Genomic DNA, 26,615 nt, shown 5'->3' with positions numbered 1-26,615 from the left:
CTGTTCCATACTCCATCCACAGTTGCTCATAGTTCCCTGGCATGGTGATGATTCTGACAAATTCTTAATGGCCTGCTTCTTCCCAGTAATGCAAACCCAACAGACATGGCACTAGCATGAGTAGAAAACTGCAATAAACAAATAATAATTTTAATTCAACTTCAAATTCTTCCCTTCCATCCAGATACTGACAATGTCCAAGACCAGAATAAGATGTTGACACCATCTCCCCATTGCCTGTGATGATGATATAAGTTGGATATCATCAGTGCACTGATGATTCTGTACTCCAAACTGTCAGATGACCCTTCCTCCAAGTAGCTTTATTTAGATGTTAAAGAGCAGGGCAGGGAAGACCAAGCTCTGTAGCATTCTGTAAAGACATGATATTGGGAAGAAAGGAATAAACAGATAAGGGAGAAGGTGTGAAAATTCAGTCCTGAAAAAAATGAAAAGTCAGAGAATGAATCTTAGCTTGAGAGAAATTCCCTCAAACTCTCAAGATTATGTTATTGTATCCAACAACAATAAAATAGTATTCCTAAAATTCCTGTTTGTTTCTTGATCTGGCCAACTTCAAAGGACTGACACACCCCACAAGATATAAGCGACTGGGTCAAGCTCTTATCCTCTGCCCCTACAGACTGAATTTTCCTAATGAAGAAAAAACAAAGCTATTATAAAAGAGTGCCTTCAACTCTCAACCAGTGCAAGCAATCTAGCAAGATACCATGCCCAGTATGGTATACCCTGTTGAGAGGCTGAAAACGATCAGGAAAGGCATAAAACCCCTATCCAAGCCCCTACAAAGTTCACCCAGAGAGGGAACAATGCTGTCTTAGTTCCATACCTAGGTCTTGGTAAAAATGGTTCATATAATCTACTTCTAATGTGGTCTCTAGCTGGTTTGTCACCATCTTCTTCACAATTATTGCCCAAAAGGGATGGGGAGAAGGTGGGCTAATAGTAATCTAAAATCATGGGTTCAATGCAGTGGTGGGATTCAGCTGATTTGCACCAGCTTGGGAGAACTGGTTGTTAAATTACCCACCACCTGCTATCAAAGTGGATCCTGGGTGGTGCGCTGCAATGGAGAAATGGGCAATGGAGCAGTCAGCGCGAGGGAAGGAGAAGATTGCTTTCCTTCCTCCTTCCCTCATGCCAGCTGCTCCATTTCCTATTTCTCCACTGTAGTGCAGTGCCCAAGATCCACTTTGATTGGGAGGGGGGATAATTTAACAGCTGGTTTACCCAGGGTCAGGTTGGTCATTGCAGGAGGCTCGACCTGCATGTGTGTGGAGCTGGAGGACGGGAATGGGCCATGCCTCCCACAACAGCCAACCTGACCCTGGGCGAACTGGTTGTTAAATTATTTGAATCTCGCCACTGATTCAATGATGACCTATTCAGAAGGGATAACACCATAGTTCCCTTCAAGACTATTGGCAACTCCTCTTCCTTTGCCAAGTGCTTGACAGACGAGTCCAATGAAGACAATATAGCAAGACAGTGGTCTAGTCAACACTAAAGGAATCAGTAGTCAAAATTTTAGTGAATCTGAGTCACTTCATCAACAAACCCTATGTAAATAGATCATAGTTGCCATCTGGGAGATCCTAAAAGGGAGCTTACAATCCTAAACAAGGCCTCTGGATGACAGCATCCTTTGAGAATAATTCAAACGAAGGGATCTAAACTAACAGGTAATGCTACCTTAAAGGTCTGTATTAATTTTAATGTGTGGATTCTTTAGAACACTATACCTTTCTTTCAGGGTTGCATGAAAATCCGAAAGAAGTCGGAATGCTTTAGCAAACAACAGAGGGATTATGCTCACTTTAGATATCATTCATTATACCTCTTTCATATATGCATGACCCAATTATCAACTTCCAGTTTAGTGTACAGTGATTTCCCAGCAATACAAAGGAGCATCCTGGAAGTTAATTTAGCTTGCATGGAGGAAACTAGATGGTTGCCACATCTATGGAAATCTGTAGGTACATAGACTAAATAAATACATCTCTGCCCTTCAGAATAGCAGGGAATAGGCTCCATAGCAAATGAATGATCACGAACATAGCAATAAAACCACTGTCCTTTTCACTTTTACAGTGAAGAACATGGGGAATGGCATCTTGGCAAGCAAATGTAACGTAAAATCTACTGCCAAATCCAAATGCTACACAGGTCACAGCCATGCCTTTATTTTCTATGCCATCTATCTGGGAAGAAGGCCATGAAAATTGAGCTATTTTCATGGTCCTAAACTTGTTTGATTTTTGAATTTAATTTGTAGACTGGTTGCTGCACATTAATTACTGGGTGAATGTTCTGAATTCTAAAATCAAGTCCATTGAAGAACATTCAGTTTAGGGATTTGGGGTTATAATAATGGTAAAAGAAATGTTATGTATGCTTAAATGAACCAATGGGAAAAATAAGAAACAATAGAAATAGATATAATAGGGGAACAACAATATACATATTTTAATATAAAAAAATACATGTGCAATAATAAGAGGGAGGACTAGAAATTGAGTGGCGGCAGTATTAGAAATGTTTAAACAATGTGAATCAATGAAAATGAAATGTAATAAATATGAGTTACAATATTATGTATATTTCTACTAAATGTATGGTGCCCAGGTATCACACTGTTCACACACTGATATGTATAAGTAATACAAAATAAAAAACTTGATGTTAAAAGAAGAGGAATTTGGAGTTATCTTCTTCAGTGGAGTATTTCAGGAAGTGCAGATTATTTGGGAAGCAGGAGTTAATTTGATACTGTTGCTTGATTTTCTGGTCAACTACATTTTATCTATTGATTTATTTGGCCCCAAAACAAGTCAACAAATATAATTTAAATATGGCATTAGCTACAACAGTTTAACAAGTAAACTATTTAATATTACATAATAGACTTAAAGCCCCAACTCATTGTTTTGTTACCAAGAATCTTATTTTTAATAGTCATAGTTAAAAATCTGGCTCTTGCCACTTATCTGAGGATTTTCATTTTCAAGTAAAAAATTTACGTATAGGTAGTCCTCAACTCAGGACTGTAATGGGACTTGCCCATTATGGTTGCATTATGGTGACAGTAGTTAAGCAAGACAGCCGCATGATCGCCTCACTTAAATCATCCTTACCCTTCCTTGTGGTAGCACATTGGTTAGAGTGCAATACTGCAGGCTACTTCTGCTGACTGCCGGCTGCCAGCAGTTCAGCAGTTCGATTCTCATTGGCTGAAGGTTGACTCAGCCTTCCATCCTTCTGAGATTGGTAAAATGAGGACCCAGATTGTTGGGGGCAATATGCTGACTGTAAATCACTTCAAGAGGGCCGTAAAGCACTGTAACGCAGTATATAAGTCTAAATGCTATTGCTATTAAGCAGAACATGCCATGGGATGACATGCCATGGGAAACATAGAGCAAGCCAGACTTGACTGATGCAGTCTCCTGAGGCCTCCCCCACCCCAAGGCATCCCGTGCTCTGCTTTCCCACTTTTCAGGTACCCCTCAGACCTTGGGGCTGCTTCCCACCTCACTTGGTCCCACGCCCTCTTTTCTAACCCTCTTCATCCATCACACACTCAAAGAGCTCTGGAATTCCAAAGTTCATGTTAGGTAAGGAGGGCAGGGCTCTCCGTCCTTTAGCATTTCTGGTCACATAGTTGCATCTTGGAAGCAGGCACCATTTTTGGAGTAGTCGCAATTATTTCTCCTTCAATTTTGTGAGAGAATCTTGAAAAATTATTGAGAAAGAGGTTAGTTGTTTTTGTACAACTAAAGCATATCCTTGTATATTTTTTTGAGTATGCACCCATATGTGTGTCTGTATTTACCTACAAATGACTATACAGCAACTTTAGAGCAAACTGTCTTCTTTTATTCGGGAGCACGGATGCTGTTATTGCCTTAGCAATTATCTGCAGTAAAAGTGTAAATTCCGTGTGCACTTAAAGTTGGCATGTGTACTGAAAAATAAATAATGTACCTAATAAACAGGGACAGTTGCAGGCTATAACAAGTGCTACAGCCTAATGTTGGTGATACACTTTAGAATCACAAACATCCGCAGTGCAATTCTGAAGCTCTTCTGTACCTATAAATAAGTGCAGCATATCTCTCCTTAGCCTGTGACAAACACTGAAACCACACAAACCTTCTGTAAGGAAAGGTGTAGTCAATGGATTTGCTCTGCATTTGTAGTGGTGTAATTGAGAGGGAAATTTGCCTCCCGGTCTACAATAAACAAGAGCAACCACAAATGAACTGTGAAGGTGATTGGGTTATCCTCTCCTGTACAAGCGCAAAACTACATGGCAGATTCCCACTCTCGCGGGCTGTGATTAACTCCTCTTGATTTAATTGTGTCTTGAGGGGAGAACTGGGCTTGAGAGCAAAAGTGTTGCTGCCAGCACAGCTCCACAATGTTGAACCAAGCCAGACACAGACAGATGTGCAGACAACACAGAAAGTATTAAAAGACAACTTCAAAATATTTTAATTGATTGATTGATTGATTGATTGATGACTTCAGGGAGTTTGAAAAATAAATAAATTCAGTCCACTTTTTTTAATGCTGATGGGGTCTATATTTCGCTGCCTGAAGTTTACCTAATGTAATGGTCTCTTTTCAGCAATAGCAGAGCAGCCTTAGAAGTTACTGAGCAGAAAATTAAAAACTGTGTTCATGAAGGGTCATGAAGGTTCAATTAGCTGAGCCTTTTCCAAACTGGGCAAAGGTTAGGTTGTTAGCAATCTAGAAGATCAGTAGGTAGCAATAAAGAGATACCAAAAACTCTAATCCTTTACTGCAATCTAGTGTTTTCTGGATATTTGCAACCTTTATCTGCAAATGATGAACCCAGGATAAGGGGACCTGTAGCTGAGAAACAGAGCTGTCCATAACAAATGTGATTATATACTGTATATGTATATTTGGGTACATGCACATGTAAGCATGCATATGTGTGTGTAAATCCATCCATCCATCTATCCATTTTTCCTCCATGCTAGTATATATAAACTGTGGGCCTCCCCACCCCCACTTCTTACTACAAGATAAACACCTATAGACAGCTAATATTTCTTCTTTTTATCATTGATTTCATCTTGTCTCCAGCCCATGCATGAGACAAGCCTAAGTTGGAATTTGCTAAAGCAGTTTTCCACTGAAGGCTGCTATGGAAGGCTGCCCTTTTGTTCCCGGGGCCCTCTGCATTGCTTCCGTTCCTCACCTTTCCCTCCTTGTAGTAACAACAAAGAACCTGACTTGAGGGACTTGAAAAGAAGAGACTTCTGGAAATGCACAGCTCTTCCACAACCAACAATCAATTAGCAAGCCATCTGAGAATGTTAGTACCTGGATCCCATTTCCTTGGCCAAGCTCTGGATAAAATATGAAGCCCAGTGAGGAAGAAGGTTGGCAAAATATGGCTGAAAACTAAAAAAAAAAAAGAAAAAAAAAGAGGAAACCGTGTGACTTCCTGTCATTGATTTGGCAAGGAGATGGCTCTTATTTTTATTTATTTATTTATTAAATTTATTTGCTGCCCATCTCACCTCAAGGTGACTCTGCACAGCTTTCAGAATTAAAAGCAATAAACAATAGGGATATACATAGCAATAAAATTGTAAGCTAAGGTAAAAAGTTGGAAAACAAGGGTATGTAGGGAATGAAATGAGATCTACTATTAGTCCACCAACCACTTCAAGTGTGGCATTCCCTCACAGGGACCCCAAACCACTGACAGATCCAGGTTTTCAGGCCATTATGGAAGATCAGGAGGCTGGGAGCAATTATGGGAGATCAGGAGGCTAGGGGCAGAGCTCACCTTGCGGGTGGGTGGGTGGGGGAAGTAAGATGTTCCAAAGGGTAGAAGCCCTTATGCCAATCAGGGAAGCAAATCTTTCTTGCCCACAGAGTTGTCAACTGTTTGTGCAACTATTAAGTAGGGCTACCAAATCTAAGCCGCAAACATCTGAATGACTTAGACCAAGAGTCTTCAAACTTGGCAAGTTTAAGACTTGTGGACTTCAATTCCCATAATTCCTGAGCTAACATGACTGGAGGAGGAATTCTGGGAGTTGAAGTCCACAAGTCTTAAAGTTGTCATGTTTGAAGACCCCTGACTTTTCTTTCTTAAGAGCAATGGTGGCGCAGTGGTTGGAATGCAGTATTGCAGTCTAACTCTGCCTCACGTTGCCAGGAGTTTGATTCCTTTGATCCTGACTGGCTCAAGGTTGACTCAGCCTTCCATCCTTCCAAGATTGGTAAAATGAGGACTCAAGTTGTTGGGAGCAATGTGCTGACTCTGTAAACTGCTTAGAGAGTTCTCTAAAGCACTGTGAAGCAATCTATACGTCAAAGTGCTATTGCTAAGTGCTATTCTTTATATGACATCTAACCATCAACTGGGGTTTTGCAGCTCTAATCTGCTAATTCTAAACATGATAATTCTCTACCTAAAACATCAAGCTAAGGTGCCAAGCTCTGTCCCACTTCTAGAAAACATCCTGGATGGATGGATCTCTTCCACGGATTGGAAATGTTCTGACGAGAGGATAGCAGCAAAGCCGGGATATGTGCCAATTGTATTAAAGAAAACATGCAACACAGGAAATTGGGACACCTCCAATCAATAAGAAAGTATTTATTTTATGTGACTGGCTGACTGACTGATTGATTTGATTTCTAATCCACTTTCAGTTGGCTACATTCCCAATAATTCCTGCTTTATTTTTCCCCACAAACATGCATTAGGTTGGGCTGAAGGACCATGCCCAGGTCACTATTTAACTGAATCATAGGAGAAGGCTCTTGTCTTGCCAGTTAGAAATCCTCTTAATCAAGAAAAGGTGAGGGGGAAAAATCCATGTTTAAGCCTATAAGTAAAGCCATGAGGTATTGTGGCTGTTAATAACAATATGAATCGTTTTTGTTTTAATGTTCATCTTCTGGCTGAATTTATTTTATTTATTACAGAATTTCAATAAAAGGCCATAGGGATGTTTTAGATTTACATTCCAATTAATGAATAAACATATGCAAATGAGCAGTGGCCTGTTTTTGTTTTCCTTTGGGACAGAAACAACCCTAATTTGCACTTCTGCCGTTACAGCTATAAAGCAGAAACTATTGCTCTTCTTTGGGTGATTGAACAGAATTTGTATCTCTCTTCATTGCTCTTAACTGCCACCACTAAAAATACCAACATTGTTTGGTATGGGATGCACACATGAGGATGTGTTGTATGCTGGTGAACAAAAGCATCTTTGAACTTGAAAACCTCTGAATGAAATACCCAAGTCTACATTCTGTAGACTAGGTGTCTTATTAAAATGAATTGAGAGTTATGCTATGATGACGATATTTGTAAGGAGGTTGTAAGCATTCCATACCTTTGAATGGAATTGCTGAAATTGATCAGGATTATAATTAAGAGTAAGACTGGAAGTAAGTACGGTATATTTGGGGATAGCCATTCTGTCAAGGATTAAAATAGCACCTGACATGAATATGTTCAGTTTACAATGCTTATAATTATAAGGTTATAAGGTTATAATTGATCCCAGTTCCCTTCGAAAGAAGTATTGTTTTGTTGAAAAAGCCAAAAAGTGCATTCAGCCTTTTGGGAGGGAGGGAGAGAGAGAGAGAGAGAGAGAGAGACCAAACTAATAACCTTGGGTACAACAACCTTAGAACTGACAGTGAAGGTACTGAAGAGGTAGATAAGTTCTGCCTTTTAGGATCCAGTCTCAACAGTAAAGGGAAAAGAAGTCAAGAAATATGCCACATATTACCACTTGGTAGAGCAGCCATGAAAACCTTGGGAAAAAAATGTTTAGATGCCATTTCTCTATATCTACAACCACCAGAATTGTGCAAGCACTGGTATTTCTTGTGATATTTTATGGAAGTGAAAGTCGGACTCCAAAGAAGCTGGATAGAAAGAATATGGATGCATCTGAACTTTGAAATTGGAGAAGATTCTTGAGAATACAATAGACAGTCAAGAAAACAAACAAGTGGATAATTGGACAAATCAACCCAATATTCTTACTTAAGGAACAAATAATCAAGTTCAAATCATCATACTTTTGATCCAACTCTCTGAAAAAGACTGTGATGTTGGAAAGGTAGAGATAAAAAACAACAACAAGACAGCAGCAAGATGGGTGGATTCAGTTACAATGGCATTGGTTTGCTGTTGGAAGACCTGAAGACTAAGTTAGGGACAGGTGATCTTGGAGAAAATCTTTCTATGTGGTCAATAAGAGTTGGTACTGAATTGATGGCACATAATCATTCAGTGATTCAATCAAATTGTTTTGTGGGGTCTTTAAATTGAAAATCCTCACTTTATTCCTGATGATATGTCATTTGGAAAGGATGAATATGGCTTCGTTTCCAAATATGGCTTGGCTGGATCATTCAGTCTCAGGCATAAGGTACTCGGATATGACATTGTGAAAAAGGAAGGAAGGAAGGAAGGAAGGGGCACTATCTCTTTCAAACAGAGCAAAAGGGAATTTAGTATGAAAAGTTTTGAATAGTCTACAGTATTGATGATTTCTGGCTGAAACTGCATGGGCTTCCTCACCATATCTTTCTCAGTGAGTTTTGATTCACCAGCAGAGAGAAGAAAAGAATAACATATTTCAAAATCAGACATGTTTCTTTCCATTTCAGTATTTCCTGGAAAAACCAAAGGTGGCTCTTTTTCCCATGACAGCATCCTGTGCTTCTCTGTGCTTCTGGCAGCATTTTCTACCTTTATAAATGGAAGTTGTCGATCAAGGGCATGCTGCCTCCCACCTTGTTTTGGGGGAATTCACTCATTACTATCCATGGTGAAACAAAGGGCATCACAATTTGCTGATATGTTCAGAGCTCTTGCTTGGGTCAGAAGGCAAGGAAGGAGATCAAGGTTATTTAGCTCAAAATATCAACGTAGGCTCCTTTGTAACAAAAAAACATGTCCTGGATCCTAATACAGACATTGGAAAGGAGAGCTGTTTGTCCTGTTTGTGCCCCTGCTTCTCCATTTACATCCCTATGGTCTGATTCTGCTCCCTCATTACACTGGGGAAAAAGTCAACATCAGCATGGATGTTTTGTACTAATAAAGTTTCCAATATAATCCAGAATTCAGCATGAGTAGGATGCAAATGGCACGGGGAGGGATGCACAAATATCATGGCTGGATCAGTGGGTTTAAGGAAACCATGTAGTGAAAAATGAAGCAGAAAAGTTTCAGCCAGTGAGCACACTCTTGCTTACTTCCATGGCACATGGAGAGGCAATGCTTTCATCTATTGAAACCTCCCCAAAAAGCTGATGAATGGTAAATTATTCATGGCCTCTATCACTTAAGATGGCAGGGAAAGGCTCTGCATTCTGAGTGTTCCAATAAAAACCAAGCATGAAAAATCAGCTGGTCAGAGAGTAGACTGCATATTAGAAATCTTTCTCATGGTTCTAGGTTTATAATTTTAAGATCTCTCTCTCTCTCTCTCTCTCTCTCTCTCTCTCTCTCTCCCTCCCTCTCCCTCCCTCCCTCCCTCCCTCCCTCCCCCTCCCCCTCTTCCCACTCTCTCTCCTCTCTTAGAATGAAATAATGAGTTTTCCCTGTCTTCTTTAGAAGCACCCCTAGTTTCAGATTTGGGTGACTTGATCAACAAAGCACTGCAGTGACATCATTCCTATTCATAGTCAGATCAAATACAATTCTAGATCCATTCAGCAGTGTTTCTACTGATATTTTCTTTCTTTCTTTCTTTCTTTCTTTCTTTCTTTCTTTCTTTCTTTCTTTCTTTCTTTCTTTCTTTCTTTCTTTCTTTCTTTCTTTCTTTCTTTTCTCTTTCTGTTCCTTTCTCTCTTCCCTCTCTCTCCCTCCCTCCCTCCCGACTCTCTCTCTCCTCTCTTTTCCACTCCTAGAATGAAATAATTCCCTGCAGGAGAAAGCATTTCCCTCAGTTGTCATGGCTGGTATTAATTTTCAATACATTTTCTAATATACAAAATGTGATGCAGATTGTTCTGTTGCAAATATGCAGAATGAGTAACAATGTCCACAGTAAATTATTATCATTTTTTAACATTCTGTTTTAGATCCACAGTATTTGCACATAATAAAGTATCCTGTATCAAAAGTTTCTCATGATGGCTTCCCAAAACCTGGGGTCCTGATTTCATAAAATAAAAATCTAAAATTCTGGAGTGCCACCTATAACAGCTTTTGCTTTAAGGCATCTTTGCTATGACTTCCTCTTGGTTATAAGGATGATATGAAGGGCCCGGAAATACTGGTTCCTCACTAAGGCCTTGGCTAGGATGATTGAAGCTCACCCCCTTTTTTCTTTTTCTTTATTCCCATCCAATTTTGCCATTTGTTCTTATTCTTTTCCTTTTTCATCTACTTTTTAAGTGTATTCACAATCTGAAAAGTGCCCAGAATTGCTGGGAATTGAGTAGCACATAAATTATTATGATTAGCTTATGGGAAACAGGTCAAAGTCATGTAGAAACCTCCCCTTGCCACTTGCCCTTCCAACTATTTCTCTGTTGTTGAATCTCTGGGCCACAGCATGCCTCAAAGGCATTGGTCTCTGTTGCTTCTGTCTTTTGTAGCTTGAAGCGTAGGAATGAAGTTGCAGAGGATGGTAGAAATGATGTTCCCAATCTTGCCGGCTCATGCTTTTCTTCATCTGTTTCAGAATGGATGAAAATGGAACTGAAGTAGTTTCCCATTCTTTACAAAGCTAATTTATATTGCACACAATCTCTTTCTCTCTGTGAGAGAATTAAGATCAAGCTACATGGTGCATGTATTTGCAATTTGATATAATGTGCAAGATTGTGGCTCACTGAACATAGCTAAGTTTTTGGGATGCACGAAACTAGACATTGGGCCCTATCAAATTCTGGGATACTCCTCACTCTTGTTTGAGGAGTAAAATCTAAGCGAGGATAATGGTGTACCTGCAGCCTTGATCTTATAAAGATGCAAACTATGGAAAGTGTTGCCAGGAAGGGAAGAACGTCACTCTTCTGACAGCATGGCAACGGCATTCGATGCATCACTCCACAAAGGCTCTGATAGTACAACAGTGCTTGTAACCCTTTGCCTGTTCCTTGTCACTTTTTGCATTTGGTATTATTTGTTTTATGTTGATATTGTCAGTGTGCTTAAAGAGATTATTTTTTTCCTCCATGGCATGCACAGAATGACTTGGATTTCACAATGTGAATAATGGTAATGACTAGTTAGACTTGGAGGAGGCTGATAGCAAGGGGAAATAAATCTTCTGCATTCAGCTTGTGTTAGGTACCACTTTTCTTAAGAAATAACATGCCAGATGGCGAGAAAGAAACTGTCCAACATGGAGTTCAGGTCAATCATTTATCCACCAGCAATCCGTCTGATGGCCTGAAGCAATCCTGGCAGCAGTATTTAGAAAAATGCCTAAGAGAGGGTTGGACAACTTGGGACTGCAGGCAGTGTGCAATCCTTGGTGCCCTACTTTGACCACCCTCTTTCAAATGCTCTCCTCTCCAGTATTGCTGCACTACTAATGGCCTTCCTTCCTCCAATGTATTCTCTTGCAATATGGCTGCCTCCAATGTATTCCTTCCTCCAGTGTATTCTCTTGCAATATGGCTGCCTCCAATGTATTCCTTCCTCCAGTGTATTCTCTTGCAATATGGCTGCCTCCAATGTATTCCTTCCTCCAATGTATTCTCTTGCAATATGGCTGCCTCCAATGTATTCCTTCCTCCAGTGTATTCTCTTGCAATATGGCTGCCTCCAATGTATTCCTTCCTCCAGTGTATTTTCTTGCAATATGGCTGCCTCCAATGTATTCCTTCCTCCAGTGTATTCTCTTGCAATATGGCTGCCTCCAATGTATTCCTTCCTCCAGTGTATTCTCTTGCAATATGGCTGCCTCCAATGTATTCCTTCCTCCAGTGTATTTTCTTGCAATATGGCTGCCTCCAATGTATTCCTTCCTCCAATGTATTCTCTTGCAATATGGCTGCCTCCAATGTATTCCTTCCTCCAATGTATTCTCTTGCAATATGGCTGCCTCCAATGTATTCCTTCCTCCAATGTATTCTCTTGCAATATGGCTGCCTCCAATGTATTCCTTCCTCCAGTGTATTCTCTTGCAATATGGCTGCCTCCAATGTATTCCTTCCTCCAGTGTATTCTCTTGCAATATGGCTGCCTCCAATGTATTCCTTCCTCCAGTGTATTCTCTTGCAATATGGCTGCCTCCAATTTATTCCTTCCTCCAGTGTATTTTCTTGCAATATGGCTGCCTCCAATGTATTCCTTCCTCCAATGTATTCTCTTGCAATATGGCTGCCTCCAATGTATATTCCTTCCTCCAGTGTATTCTCTTGCAATATGGCTGCCATTATACTGCAGCAGAGAGTATACATCAGTGTTTTTTTTCCAACTTGGCAACTTTAAGATGTGTGAGATTCAATTCCTAGAATTTTCCAGCCAGCTAGACATAACTGGTACATAACTCTTGTTCCCAAATGCCCTGTGGCAGGCTGCATGGGAACCTTATTATCCTGGGAAAAGAATTTATCTCTTCCCCAGGGTTATTACACTTCCTGGTAATGAACCAGTTTGGCAGGTAGTGTAGCCTTTTGGACCAGAGAAGGGTACATGAGCAGATACTTTTCATGGCCCACTTTCCCACAGCTATAGCACTGCTTGACAGTCCATATGTTCATAGAAGGCAGGAGGATGCTATCATATGCCTCCGTCTCCATGGTGCTGGAGATGTTCCTCATTTACCTTCATTTACCATAGCATGATGTCTGTTTGACTATAACTTCTATGTGCATGTGTGAAGATGCATAAATAATCAGAGAGTTGGGAGGGGGTTTGGAGATGATCTAGTATAGTGCATGAATGCCTGACAAATAGTCATCCAGCTTCTGTTAAACATCTTCAGTTGAAGGAGAATACACCATCTCCCAAGGGATTATGTTCCATTGTTGAGTAATTCTTAGTGCTAGGAATTTCCTTTCTGATGACCAATTAAAATCTACTATCCTATAATTAAAATCCATTGTTTTTGGCCTGTCTTTTGAAAGAGCTGTTTTCTGAAAGAACAATTTGCCTCTTCTTCTATATGACAGTCCTTCAGACACTTAGAAAACAGTTATCATGTCTCCCTGCAGTGTATTCTTCTCCAGGCTAAATATATCGAAAGCTCTAACAGTTTCTTCTAGGTTTTTTCCCCTGGTACCTTTATCAGCTTGATTGCTTTCTTTTTAACACATGTCACTCTTTTTTCCTAAATTGCAGTGCTAAAACTGGATGCAATACTCCAGAAGTCTGACCAATAGAATGGGATGACAACTTCTTGGGATCTTGTCACCACACTTCTGGAGATGCAGACTAGGGTTGTATTAATATTATTATTATTGATCATTGCACAGTCAGCGAGATGTTTAGACTGGGTCTGGCATCTTTGTCTAGCTATCGAATCCTTACCAAGGACCCAGGATAGGAAAATCTGGATGTTTGATGATGTGATAGATATGATCACAGGATGGAAGTTGTTCCAAGTAAAGCCAGATTCTGCAATTGGCTGATGGCAAATTTGTCAATGCCTATGGCGTTCAAGTGATGCTCTAGTTGTTTTGGGATGGCATCCAAGGCACCTATTACTATTGGCACTATCCTTGCTTGCCTTTGCCATAGCTGCTCTATATCTATTTGTAGGTCTTTGTATTTTGTTATCTTCTCCAGTTCTTTCTCGTCTCTTCTGCTATCTCCAGGCACTGCCACATCTACTATTCAGACTCTTTCTTATCAACAACTGTTAAATATGTGGCAGGTGCCTGTCTGTTGTTTGTTGTTGTTGTTGTTGTTGTTGTTATTATTATTATCATTTTATTCATTAAACATGAAACTCAGTCAACTGAACATTTGAAAATGTATCACAAATATCACTGACTGGAGCTGATGATTGATACGGGTTGCTGCCAGCATCCTATGCATCAACCAAGTATCTTCTTAAAATGTACAATGTTCCAAATAGCACAGTTTTTTGGAGTTCTGCTGCAATTTCTTGATATATTTTATAAAGTTCTGGGACATGGTACTAAGTGCCCCAATGCCAATGGGTATCACTGTTACATGTTTCATCCATAATCACATAGTTTTGTGGCCAGGTTGTGATATTTCATGTTTTTGTTTTACAGTTCTTTTTCTTTGACTCTGACGTCTCTTCAAAATAGTGATATCAATAAATTGTATGTTTCAGTTTTTGACAACTGTGATATCTGGCATGTTGTGTTCCAAATGACGATCCATCTGTATTTGAAAGTTCCACAATGTATTATTATTATTATTATTATTATTATTATTATTATTATTATTATTATTATTATTATTATTATTATTATTATTATTAACACCAAAATGACAGTGTACGCAACAAATGAGATAACTATGCTGGGTTTCGAATCACAAATCACTAGCTGAACACTTCCTAAGCGTTTAGGACTGTGTGATGTATCAGCGAATTATGTGAGCAGATCCCAGGAAGGTGGCCTTCTGCAGCTGACCAATGGTGATTTTGTCAGCACCAATTGTTTTCAAGTGCTTGCCTAGGTCTTTAGGCACAGCACCCAGTGTGCCGAGTACCACTGGAACCACCTGCACTGGTTTGTGCCAGAGACTCTGCAGTTCAATTTTCAAGCCCTGATACCTGGTGATTTTTTTCAAGTTGTTTCTTGTTGATTCTGCTGTCACCAGGTATGGCAATGTCGACGATCCACACTTTTTTCTTCTCCACAATCATGATATCCGGGGTGTTGTGTTCCAAAATTTTTTCAGTCTGTATTTGGAAGTCCCACAGTAGTTTTACATGCTCATTTTCTACCACTTTTTCAGGCTTATGATCCCACCAGTTCTTTGCTACAGGCAGATAGTAGTTGTGACACAAATTCCAGTGGACCATCTGAGCAACTGTGTTATGACGTTGTTTGTAATCAGTCTGAGCCATTGTCTTGTAACAGCTCAGTATGTGATCAATGGTTTCATCTGCTTCTTTGCAGAGTCTGTTATTGTTATTATTGTTATTTGCTATTGGTAGTAATCCACTACCAAGAAACCCAGATTATTTTTTTGTCAGTTCTGGTAGTAGGCCAGACCAAGAAATAGACATAGCTTTCAGACTTTTGTTGTAGGGAAAAATCAAAGTAAGATTATTTTGAGGGTTTTTTCCCATGCTTTTCACTTTCTCATATCTGAGTGGCTGTTCTTTTCCCCAAAGCATATCTATGTTTTTCATGATTTTATATTTATTGGTGGCCAGTGTGGTCCTTCTCATCCTATGCCTTTAATTCCTCATATTCAAATGTATGAGTTTGTATTTGTCCTTATTGAACCAAGGGTTTCAAGAGGCAACTGGATTTTCTGGAAAGTCTAGTTGCCTCTTGAAAAAGCACCTTTGGGACAACCATGACCTGGATGACTGAGAATCTCCATAGACATTTGTCCTTTCTGAAATTAATATTGTTGGGTTTTGTAATGTTCTAGCTCCTCATGCCCTGTCTAAACTTAATATATTATTCAAGGGACCCTCTCTCTGCTATCTTTTTATGTTTGCAAAATAGATAATTATTAAGTCATTCAAAACTGTTCTGAGCAATAAGAACCTAGAGTGAAGCCCCCATAGTATGCCACTCAATACTTCCAGTTTAATGAAGAGGATGAATTTTGTATACATCTTGGGGTAGGATTGCTAAGAGTATATTCTGCTAACTTCTCCAGAGGATTCTCAAGATCCACTAAATTGGCCAGGTTTGTTCTTGACAAATCTGTGCATCCCTCTTCCCTCCCTCATCGTTATTACCCAACCACCTTCCTTTTTCTTACCCCCCAAAATGTTATTTCTGTTGCTTTTAGCTTTGCTAATGAGCCTAAGTTCTGTTAGGCTCAAATGTTAGTTTTTCTAACTTTATCTCTTCAGCTGCTTCTTCCTCACAGGTGTAGCTCCTTGATGACTACAACACCTATATTCCATTTCTTATATATGACCTTTAAAGTCCTCCATCAGATGAAAGTTCCCCATGCACCCCTGTTTTCTAAGCTACTGTCCTTTTTTTGGATTGGAATGAGGCATGGTTCTACTTCCAGTATCTCATTTTTGAGAAATTCCCAACCCTTCTGTACTCCTTTGAACTAATACTTTTTGTCCATACTAGTAGTGTCTCCTAGTATTTCTATAAAGAGATAAAGTAATAATAATCTCTTTATAAATTTCTTTATAGAATTGGGCCCACATTAAAAATGAAATTCTGCTGCCTGCTCTTGAAAGAAAGTATATATCTACACATACGTAACATTATCTATCTATCTATCTATCTATCTATCTATCTATCTATCTATCTATCTATCTATCTATCTATCTATCTAGCTATCTATCTATCTATCTATCTATCTAGCTATCTAGCTATCTAGCTATCTAGCTATCTAGCTATCTAGCTATCTAGCTAACATCTATCTACTACACACAAACACACACACATTGAAATTAGCTTCCCTGAAATCAATTATACATATACAATTTCTTTTCCTATAGTATCTTGAAATATAGGATGGCATATTCCCTTCTTCCCAGGTTTTCTCTTATTTTTACTTCTTCAACCAGCTGTTTCTTTATTGGTTAGAATCAGATCTGGGAGAGTTGATCCCCTTGTTTCTTCTTTCATGTGCTGGAAAATGAAAAAGACAGCAGGACTACTGAGGAATTTTTTGGAAACTTGCAATCTTGACAGAGTTGGCTTTCTAACAAATATCGGGGTTATTGAACTGTCCTGTTAGTCTTATCTCTTTCCTTTTTGAAATTCTTGGGTTAGGAAGGCAAGATATCCTGACTCAAACCCAGCAGTGCGTGTAGCCCCTGAGACCGAAATTATTGCGTAGGAAATATGCAAAATTATACTCACAACTAAGATAACATTCAATTTGTGGGGGAAAAGAAAAATGCACTGTGCTGCTGTTGGTTAATCTGTTTTTGTTTTGTTATTCTGCTAGTTTCTTCCCCTTTAATTTGGTACCAAAATGTTCAACAGTGGCAGCTGTAATACTGTGTGAGAATAGCATTAAATATGTGTAATGTGCCATAAATAAACAGAAATAGACAGCCAGGAAATTGTGGTAATCACTGCTTTGATGTCACATGAATTATGGTTACTGTGAAAGCTTTAAGTCCACAGAGTCTATGGATATGCTCATTTTGGCTCAGTTGGTACTGGGTTAGGAAGACACTTAATCCAGTTTTCATCTTTCAGTTTCTCCCCTTTGCACTGACAGCTGTTGTCTCATGATGAAGTGAAATGCAATCTCCTCTGATTTCCTAGTTGCAAGAAAGTAGGAGCTCTTTTCTGCTTCACAAGTTGTAAACAACTAGCCACCTCCCCGGGAAAGAAGTCCAGATAGCAGCTATGGCTTTGGTGCAAATTTCCAGGCTTATAAGAAGCTGCTTCTTAAATCCTGATTGGTGGCGGAACCTGCATCTTTCCTTAGATTCACCTGTGTTAAGATGACGCCACCACAGAGGCTCCACTGAGGCTAGCAGCAATGCAGATAGGTTCTGGGCAACACTTTAATCATTATGCTGCCTGGCCTCACTGAGAACTTTCTTTAAAAAACAAAGAAACAAATAAATAAATGGCAGGTGCTGAGATCAATGCAACTCTTGGGCTGTTTCCATTGCTATCTCTTAAGTATAGCTATAGTACCCCCTTGTTGACAGGTTTCTACGGACATTTTTTGAAAGTTGTAGTATGATCATTGCTTAAAATAATATCCTCTCAGTTATAGTGATGCTGTAAGAAAGTTTGTTATGAAATCCCACTTGTGTTTTCAATGTGTGTGTGTGTGTGTGTGTACACACTTAATGTGCATTATCATTTTACCTTCACTTGACCATTTTGCTGTAGTTTTAGTTATTTTTCTTTAATCTTTTCAAATTGCTTGGCCTAAATGGCTGCAAATGAGATGAAAAGTGCTTAAGTGTTGCCAAGGTTCAACAAATGTGTTGACCTTATGATAATTCAGATGTCACAGGGCACCAGTGAATGCCAAAGAGAAGTCTTCCATTCCATAACTAGCTAGATAAGTGCTCTAAAATGCCATAAAACTTCAACCCTGCCTTCTAGTATTCTTAATGAACTATCAGCAATAATGTTTATATTTCTTTAGACTGGCATCGAGGAGAGTACTCTAGTGGTAGAAAGTATTAAGACATGGGTGGTCATGGATTCTCCAGCAAAATTGATTTCACTGGGGAAAAAAACAAACCTTCGTTATAGGGAGACCTAATATCCCAATTCTTTCAAAGTCCTATTTGAAGGTGAAAAATAAAGCAGCTGTAGAATTGGAAGTTGAAAATGGGAGTGATGCCATGAGAGATTGTTTTCTTTGTAATTCTCTATCTCAGTCCATCAATATTAGATCAATAATATTATAATATGGTACTGCCAATATTTATCATCAGCATCATCAGTAGCAGTTGGAGGGGAAATAATGGCAGAAGAAGGATATACAGGTAGTCCTCGACTTACAACAGTTCATATAGTGTGGTAAGGCCACACTTGGAATACTGCATTCAATTTTGGTCGCCAAGATGTAAGAAACATGTTGAGATTCTAGAAAGAGAATAGAGAAGAGCAACAAAGATGATTAGGGGACTGGAGGCTAAAACATATAAAGAACGATTGCAGGAACTGGGCATGTCTAGCCTAATAAAAAGAAGGACTAGGGGAGACATAATAGCAGTGTCCCAATATCTCATGGGTTGCCACAAAGAAGAGGAAGTCAAGCTATTCTCCAAAGCACCTGAGGGCAGGACAATAAGCAATGGATGGAAACTAATCAAGGAGAGAAGCAACTTAGAACGAAGGAGAAATTTCCTGACAGTTAAAACAATTAATCAGTGAAACAATTTGCCTCCTGAAGTTGTAAATGCTCCAATACTGGAAGTTTTTAAAAAGATGTTGGATAACCATTTGTCTGAAGTGGTGTAGGGTTTCCTGCCTAAGCAGGGGGCTGGATTAGAAGACCTCCAAGGTCCCTTCCAACTCTGTTATTCTATTCTATTCTATTCTATTCTATTCTATTCTATTCTATTCTATTCTATTCTATTCTATTCTATTCTATTCTATTCTAGTGACTGAAGTTACAACGGCATTGAAAAAAGGGACTTATGACCATTTTTCACACTTAGGACTGCTGCAGTGTTCCCATGGTCACGTGATTTACAATTGGATGTTTGACAATTGGTTCATATTTCCGACGGTTGCAGCATCCCAGGGTCATTCGTTTTTTTTCTCCAGAGACTGAAAGGAAGCTATTAATTTATATGGGAACTTACCGGGTTTCCTTGCAAACTTGCAGTGTTCATATCGGCTATTGCAAGCGAAGCACCTTTCTCCCTTAGAATTCAAAGCTAATTATAAATATCAAAAGGACCCCTTGAGAATTAAGCCTACTCTTATCTCCCTGAATCCCATATCTTCCTGTCCTTAGACCAACCTTGAGTTCTATTTTAAAATATTTGTGTGTGATAAAACTCAGAACTGCTATCCATCCATCCATCCATCCATCCATCCATCCTAGGAAAGGAGCATCTTTTCTAACCCATCTCTGACTCATAAAAGCATCAGATGTTTGCTTATACAGTATATCAAGCAATCGTTTTTGTTATATTTTATACATTAGATGTAATTTTTGATTATGTATTCTACTTTGAAATAGTCAGTAGAATAGTTTGCATCTGAGTTGCCTTTATATGGTGCATACATTAACCTTTCATTGGTATGTGTTTGAGAATTGAAACAATTTCATATGCATCATTAACAATTTTTGCAGTTTCCCATCTAAAAGATATTTACATGAGACTCAGTAGCTGGAGAATATAAGATCAATCAGTTTCATGATTATGCTTCCAATGCTTTCTATATTTTTTTCCTCAAAATATAGAGAGGGGCAAACTTTCTAAACATTCCATTGAACTTCTGATTTCTACTAGGCAATAATGCTAATATGTAATGATTAGAGCTATTTATTTTGAAGGCAGATGACCTTATTTCCTGCAATTCATTTTTGGATTGCTGAAGCATTAGAACTTAAGTCCATGTGTCACCTGACAATTGTTTAAATATTTGCATGCTAACTGAATAAAACAAGATGTATTTGAACAAACTAAAAAAGCCATGCATGCATTAACTGCATGATTGTTCTCTGCAAAAGATGATCTCCTTTTATAATTTATTATCATGGTCAGTTGAGTCCATGCAGAGTCGAAGTTGAGTTGCTGCAAAAGGAAATGCAAAAGAGAAATATAAGTAAATGTGTCTTTGTTAAGGCCATGACTTCATCTTCTGTAGATAACATCATGACCAGCTGTAAGCTGATGGCATATACCAGTTCAGTATCTGTTTTTTTAAAAAATATAAATGATGCTACACTTCAATGGTTAGATGGTCTAGACCGGGGTCCCCAAACTTGGAAACTTTAAGACTTGTGGACTTCAACTCCCAGAATTCTCCAGCAGAGACCTCTGGTCTAGACCTTTGTATTTGAACATAGATCTTTTTAACAATTATATGTTGTTGTGTTCTACTAATGTAGATGAAACATTAATATATATTGCTAGCCCATGTATGATATGCCATATGCTAAATACGTAAATAAATTCATCTTCTTCCTTGTGCAGTGGGAGATACTGCAATAGTGGTAATGAGCCAATTCATCTTTTGAAAGAACCCTCAAATTTCTTACTTTAAATTCAAATACTATTTATTTGGCAACTCTGACTTTTCTTTACTCTTTCTAAAGAAAAGGGCATCTCAAAATCCATTCAGCGTCTTACAGTTGGAATGAGATACTTGTAAACAAAACAAAGTTTCTTCAGCTGAAACTTCCAGGGGTCTTACCTTGCCTGGACAATCGTTACAGATACTGGTGGTTGATATTTAGTAACTGTCAACTCTGAATCGAACCTGGCTGAAGCCATCTTTTGCTGCTTCATAGTTGCCACACACTCTAAGTGGTGGGGGGGAGTAGATAGACCATCTTCAAACATAACAACAAGCCTTCCCATGGGAACCAAGGTCATTCCAACAGATGGCAGTTGAAGGAGGAGAGGAGTGACTGAGGAGCCATGACTGTTTTAATTGGACAATGTGAGTTGGAACAATTGGGGAGGGAAATGGTTACACTTCAATTATGCTATTAGTGCGGGAAACTTCAGAGTTGGTTTTCACTAGCTGTGCCGATATGATGTGTCCAATAAACACGTTCTCTCAGGGACATTCCTGCCTTGGGGTTCTGATTTCCTTGGATGTGTTATTCGGAACACTGACAGTAACATTTGGAATGTCACATTCAAACACTTCTATATGTCCACCAGAATTATTTAGTATTTTTAGTATTCGAGGAAAGTAATGCTAATGATGAAAAAAGTTGAACTAACATAGGATGATTAATATATATCTTTGTCCTCATTGAGGTATCTTTGATTGTGCTGCATTTTTATTGTAACTATTTCATTTGTAAAGGTTTCTTTAAAAAAAAAACAACTACAGTGAAACTATTGATACCAAAATTATTAAATTATCTTAAGATGGTTTGAATTCACCATTGAGCTTAAGAGGTCTGAGCATGGAACAGGCTTTTAGAGTCAAACAGATGCTAAAAGAATCTATTTCCTTCTGTTTTCTTGCAAGATATTTAATCAACGACTAGTATTTTTCTTCCCTTAAATAATTCATGACTCTTTTGTACTACTAGTGTGCATTTTTAAACACTTTTTAATATCTCTGATCTCTCTCCTTTGGACTTTTTCTCATTTTTTTAAAAAAATATTTTTTTTAGTTAATAATACCAAGGCTAAAACTGCATACAGGTTTTTTTTTTCTAGCATCTGTTTTGTTTAGGCACTTTTTAAAAAAACTTTCTATAAATGCTTAGTCTCAATCACAGGAGCTCCCAAGAATAAGTAGGTAACAATGCCCACTGGCTAATATTTGTCTGAACCCTGGTCAGCCAGAGTTCATCCTCACAGGTGGGATTACTAAATTCATGCTGTAGAATGACATGGATGGTGTGTTAGCCAAAATACATGGAAGATTAGTGTGTTGGAACTGAGGGGAGGGGCTAGATTACCTATTTAGGAGTCTTATTAAGGAATCTCATTCTCATATCTACCAAATGCATGACATAGTCCTATGATTAAAGATGATCAGAATCTTCTTTACAGATGGAAGAAGCCTTTAAAGGAAGGCATCTCTGGATCTTCCTGTGCTTATGTTATTAAATCCTAGAAGTGTCCTTTCTTGTAACACATTGGATATTCCATTATATTTAACTCTGAGGCCTCCCACTGCATGGAAAACATCATTTCTCTAGTTTCTGCATTCCGGAACCAGTGTGTTATATCATTTTTTTTTCTCATTCCTCACTCCAGGGAAATCCACTTATACAAATTAGCTATTAGGCATTTAATAAATCATAACTAACAGTATTGAGAGGACAGGAATAATGTGCATTTTCTGAACTTCAAAGATTCAATTCCATCTTCTGGATTGAAACTCCAAAGTAACATCTATCAAGACCAGAAATTTTGCAGTGTTTTATCTGGGATGTTCTTTGAAGGGCAGGATCCAAAATATCTTATGATGCCTTCCCAAACAATAACACAAATCTCTCAGTATTTAAAAATGTTATTATTCCTAATGATACCAATAACCATGGGACCTTTGGCTACTTTCTGGTACCTGTAAATTATATGCTCTGTTTGGAAACAACTGTATATATTTATATAATGTTTAATTGTATGTGTATATAAAATTTGTATCTAATTATGAATCTAAAATCCCAAATTTCTAATCTCACAGAAAATGCTGTTAAAATCTACATTCCATAGCTTGCTGAATGTTTAAATACAGAAACATAGAAAAGTTGGGTTGAGAGTGCATAGGTTTTTCTGAAATCAAATGATGCAGTTCTTCTGTCCCTATATATGTGTGTATGATAAAAATCTAGAGGCATGAAGATCATTTTTGTTAATGTTCTGCTAGTAGTGTTTCAGGGAACTTGAACAAAAGATTGTGTTCAAATAATTTTTTTAAAAAATAGAATCAAACTGGGTTCACAGAATAGTTTCAACTACTGCTCTAAAGATTCTCTCCATTGTAAAGCGCAAGGATACATAAAGGTTCTGATGTTTTCATAGGAAATCAGAGTGAATAGCAGGCATTACACTTTTTAAAAATCAAATCAATGTTTACATGACATGTTTCTTTCCATTTAACACTTTTTAAAGGCTTTCATAAATTAATAGATGAACATAAGTTATGGGGGAAAACTAATTACTTTGTTGATACAGATTGTAACTCAGCAGGAAATTATAGGGTCTACAGAATGATCATCGAATTTTAGTTGTTGGCAGCTGCAGTGCTGTAAATCAATTGTTTTCACAATTCTCACATATCACTAAAAATTAGTTTACAGAAATCTCTCTTTTTTGCTGGTGTGATATTTCAGCACTTTAATTTTGTATTTGAACATTATTTTCTTCAGACTGGTTCATTCACATGGGAAGATATATACTTTCCTTCCTTCCTTCCTTCCTTCCTTCCTTCCTTCCTTCCTTCCTTCCTCCCTCCCTCCCTCCCTCCCTCCCTCCCTCCCTCCCATCTTTGCAAGAATAACTCATCTGTGATGCCTGTGTTTCCATAAAACATTCCATCGTGATCTTGATGTGATTTTTTTTTTACTCTTTATCACATATTTGGAGATTGTTTTTGTTTCATGAATAGCACACGCTAATTGCTTTAACAGATGCAAATAAGTAACTATCTATAATAACTATAACTTAAAGTTAAATTGTACTTCATTAATTTATCAGAATTCTAGGGTGAGGGCATAATTCTATTTTAAGAACTTTGAAGTGCATTTTACAACTTTTTATAGTTTTTTTTAAAGAATGAGTTCTTATTTTACAGAATACCTTTTATTATTGTATTTTATTATGGTATTTATTATACCATTATTAACTTTTTAAAAAAATACTGTGTAGCTTTCTGCCTGCTTTTTTTAAATACTTTCTTTCTTCTCAAGTAGTGGAGAGAACTTTTGAGAAGCCTAGCCAACATGACTTATCGGGCATGTTGAGAGTTGTATTTCTGTAACATCTAGAGAACTATGGTTTCTCCCAACTTGGAACAACCAGAAAATATGAAATATGCTGCACAAGGCAAAAACGCTTTTGAAAATGTTTCAAAGTAGGTTAGTGTGCCATTGGTTCCCTTGTTAATTATATAAAAATGGTTGGCCTGTATTATTTGTAAATGTATGTATGTATGCATGCATGCATGCATGCATGCATGCATGCATGTATGTATGTATGTATGTCTATACACTATCTATGATAATAATACAGCGATAAGAGCCATAGTGGTTAGAATGCAGTACTGTAGGCTAATTCTGCTGACTGCTGGCTGAAAGCAGTTCAGCAATTCAAATCTCACCAGACTCAAGGTTGACTCAACCTTCCATCCTTCCAAGGTCAGTAAATGGGGACCCAGATTGTTGGGGGCAATATGCTGACTCTGTAAACCACCTAGAGAGGGCTGTAAAGCAATGTACAGTGGTATATAAGTCTAAATGCTATTGCTAAATGCTATTGCTATTTTGAAGGGGAATGGGACAGTAAGTGCTTCCATCTCTTTTTCTTACTTTTGCATATAATGATGCAGAAACAGAATCCTTATTCACTGGAGCCAGATTCTCCTATGCAGGTATTTTCAAGTTGGGCCACAAATCCTGTGTGCTTTACCTGTTCTTTACAGCTTTAACTTGTAAGAACAAAAGTGAAATGAGAAAGAATAAAATTACACATGAGAAAAGTACACAAACATGTGCACTAGTTCAAATCATAATCCCAGAGTTCAGGTAGGGATTGGCATATTTGATTTCAAAATGAAAGTGCAGAGAAAGTTCGGCCATTCCTATTAGTCTGATGGTTGCAAGAAGAACTTGTATTAAAATCTATAATTAGCTACAAAAATTACTCGTGCTTGTACTCATTACTTCTACTAATTTTCTCCCAAAAAAAATCCCACTATGCTAATTAAAACCTACTTCTGAATAAACAAGCATAGGTTTCACCATGGATAACTCTGGGCTATCTATGCTGGAGGATAGATGGAGCCTATGTTATTCTCCATTATTGTGATGAGGATTATATGAAGAATAGAAAATCAATGCATGGTCCTGAGTTTTTGGAGGGATCAGAGAAAAATATAAACAAAATACCTCATCCTTCCACAGAGAAACAAGGCTCCTACTGTCTCTTTTGAAACTGCAATAAGTTCAGCATTATCTTTTTCATTAAAAACTTCTAAAACAATCATATGAGGCAGGCTGTAGATCTTTCATTTCAGTAAATAAAACTGTTCTGCCATGTGGCTTGAGGGTTATGGCCTAGAAGGGCCTCCAAAGACAAGGAAACCTTTTACATGCGAAAAACATTTGATTTCTTTTAACAGTTTCCAGCTTACATACTTTGGACATACTTTGTTTATCCTCTCTTCCTAGAAGGAACACTTATTGGTGCTATTTAAATGACCTGGAAAGAATTTCCTTTCAGCTTCTTCAAGAGCCAACAATTGAAGGAGATCCATATCATTTATTCCTTTCGTTCTCACTCTGACTTTATTGTCAGTACAAAATTGGAGTTCTTTTTCTAGGTATGGCATTGTATAATGTTTGTATGCTATGCTGACTCCTTGTGGGGATGATGGCATGGAGTATACCAGGGAAGAATTAATGAAGAATGTCAGGAGTGTGTACCAAAAGTATATAATTCTAGTGGAGTAACCCAAAGCATGACATCATCCCAGTTATCTTGCTAAAGTAGAAAACCTTTATTGGGTAAACAACAATCTATGAAGAATGGTAAACTGTTCCTGCACTTTATTAAGAGCATCACATGGATAGACAACATGAAGTGATTGATGATATATTGATTTAAGAAAATACAAAGCTGCAAAGACAGAATTATGGTGATAGCATAGAGCATAAGAGAAGTGAATATGGAAAGTCCAGCATAGTGAAAGATGAAATGAGTACATTACACATTGTCATATATTAAAATGAATAGGAATTGGACATTTCCAATCAGATGATCATACTGTTTTCTATTCAGGGCATGAAAAAGAAAGAAGTAATAGCATTGTTTTCATAGTGAGAAGCAATATAACACAGGCAGTACAAGGGTACAATCCTATCAGCAACTAACTAATATCTTTTCACAAACCATCCTTTAATATGATGATATCCAAGTTTACACTGCAGCAATTGGTGAGGTGGTTGATGATCTGAAATTAACTTAACATGCAAATAAAATCTGCTGTTTGTGATTGGAAACTGAATATTAGCACTGAAAATAACATGGAGGAAAATGTGGTTGAAATGTATTGTCTAGGAAACAGAAATGAAGCAGAAAAATGACTTCGTTTCATTTCTACCAGTCCAATGATCTCTTAAT

At 38.0% G+C, this 26,615-nt stretch overlaps 1 pseudogene; it reads right to left on the bottom strand.

Moving 5' to 3' along the window:
* Window positions 1-14,548: 14,548 nt before the first annotated feature.
* Window positions 14,549-21,092, bottom strand: LOC148132877 (uncharacterized; annotated as a pseudogene).
* Window positions 21,093-26,615: the final 5,523 nt, after the last annotated feature.

Source organism: Notechis scutatus, chromosome 1, assembly GCF_049901735.1.
Source record: "Notechis scutatus isolate UNSWTSFEM ecotype Mainland chromosome 1, rNotScu1.2, whole genome shotgun sequence".
Lineage (NCBI taxonomy): Eukaryota > Metazoa > Chordata > Lepidosauria > Squamata > Elapidae > Notechis > Notechis scutatus.
The sequence above is the reverse complement of the archived record's forward strand: the minus strand, read 5'-3'. Positions and strand labels throughout refer to the sequence as shown.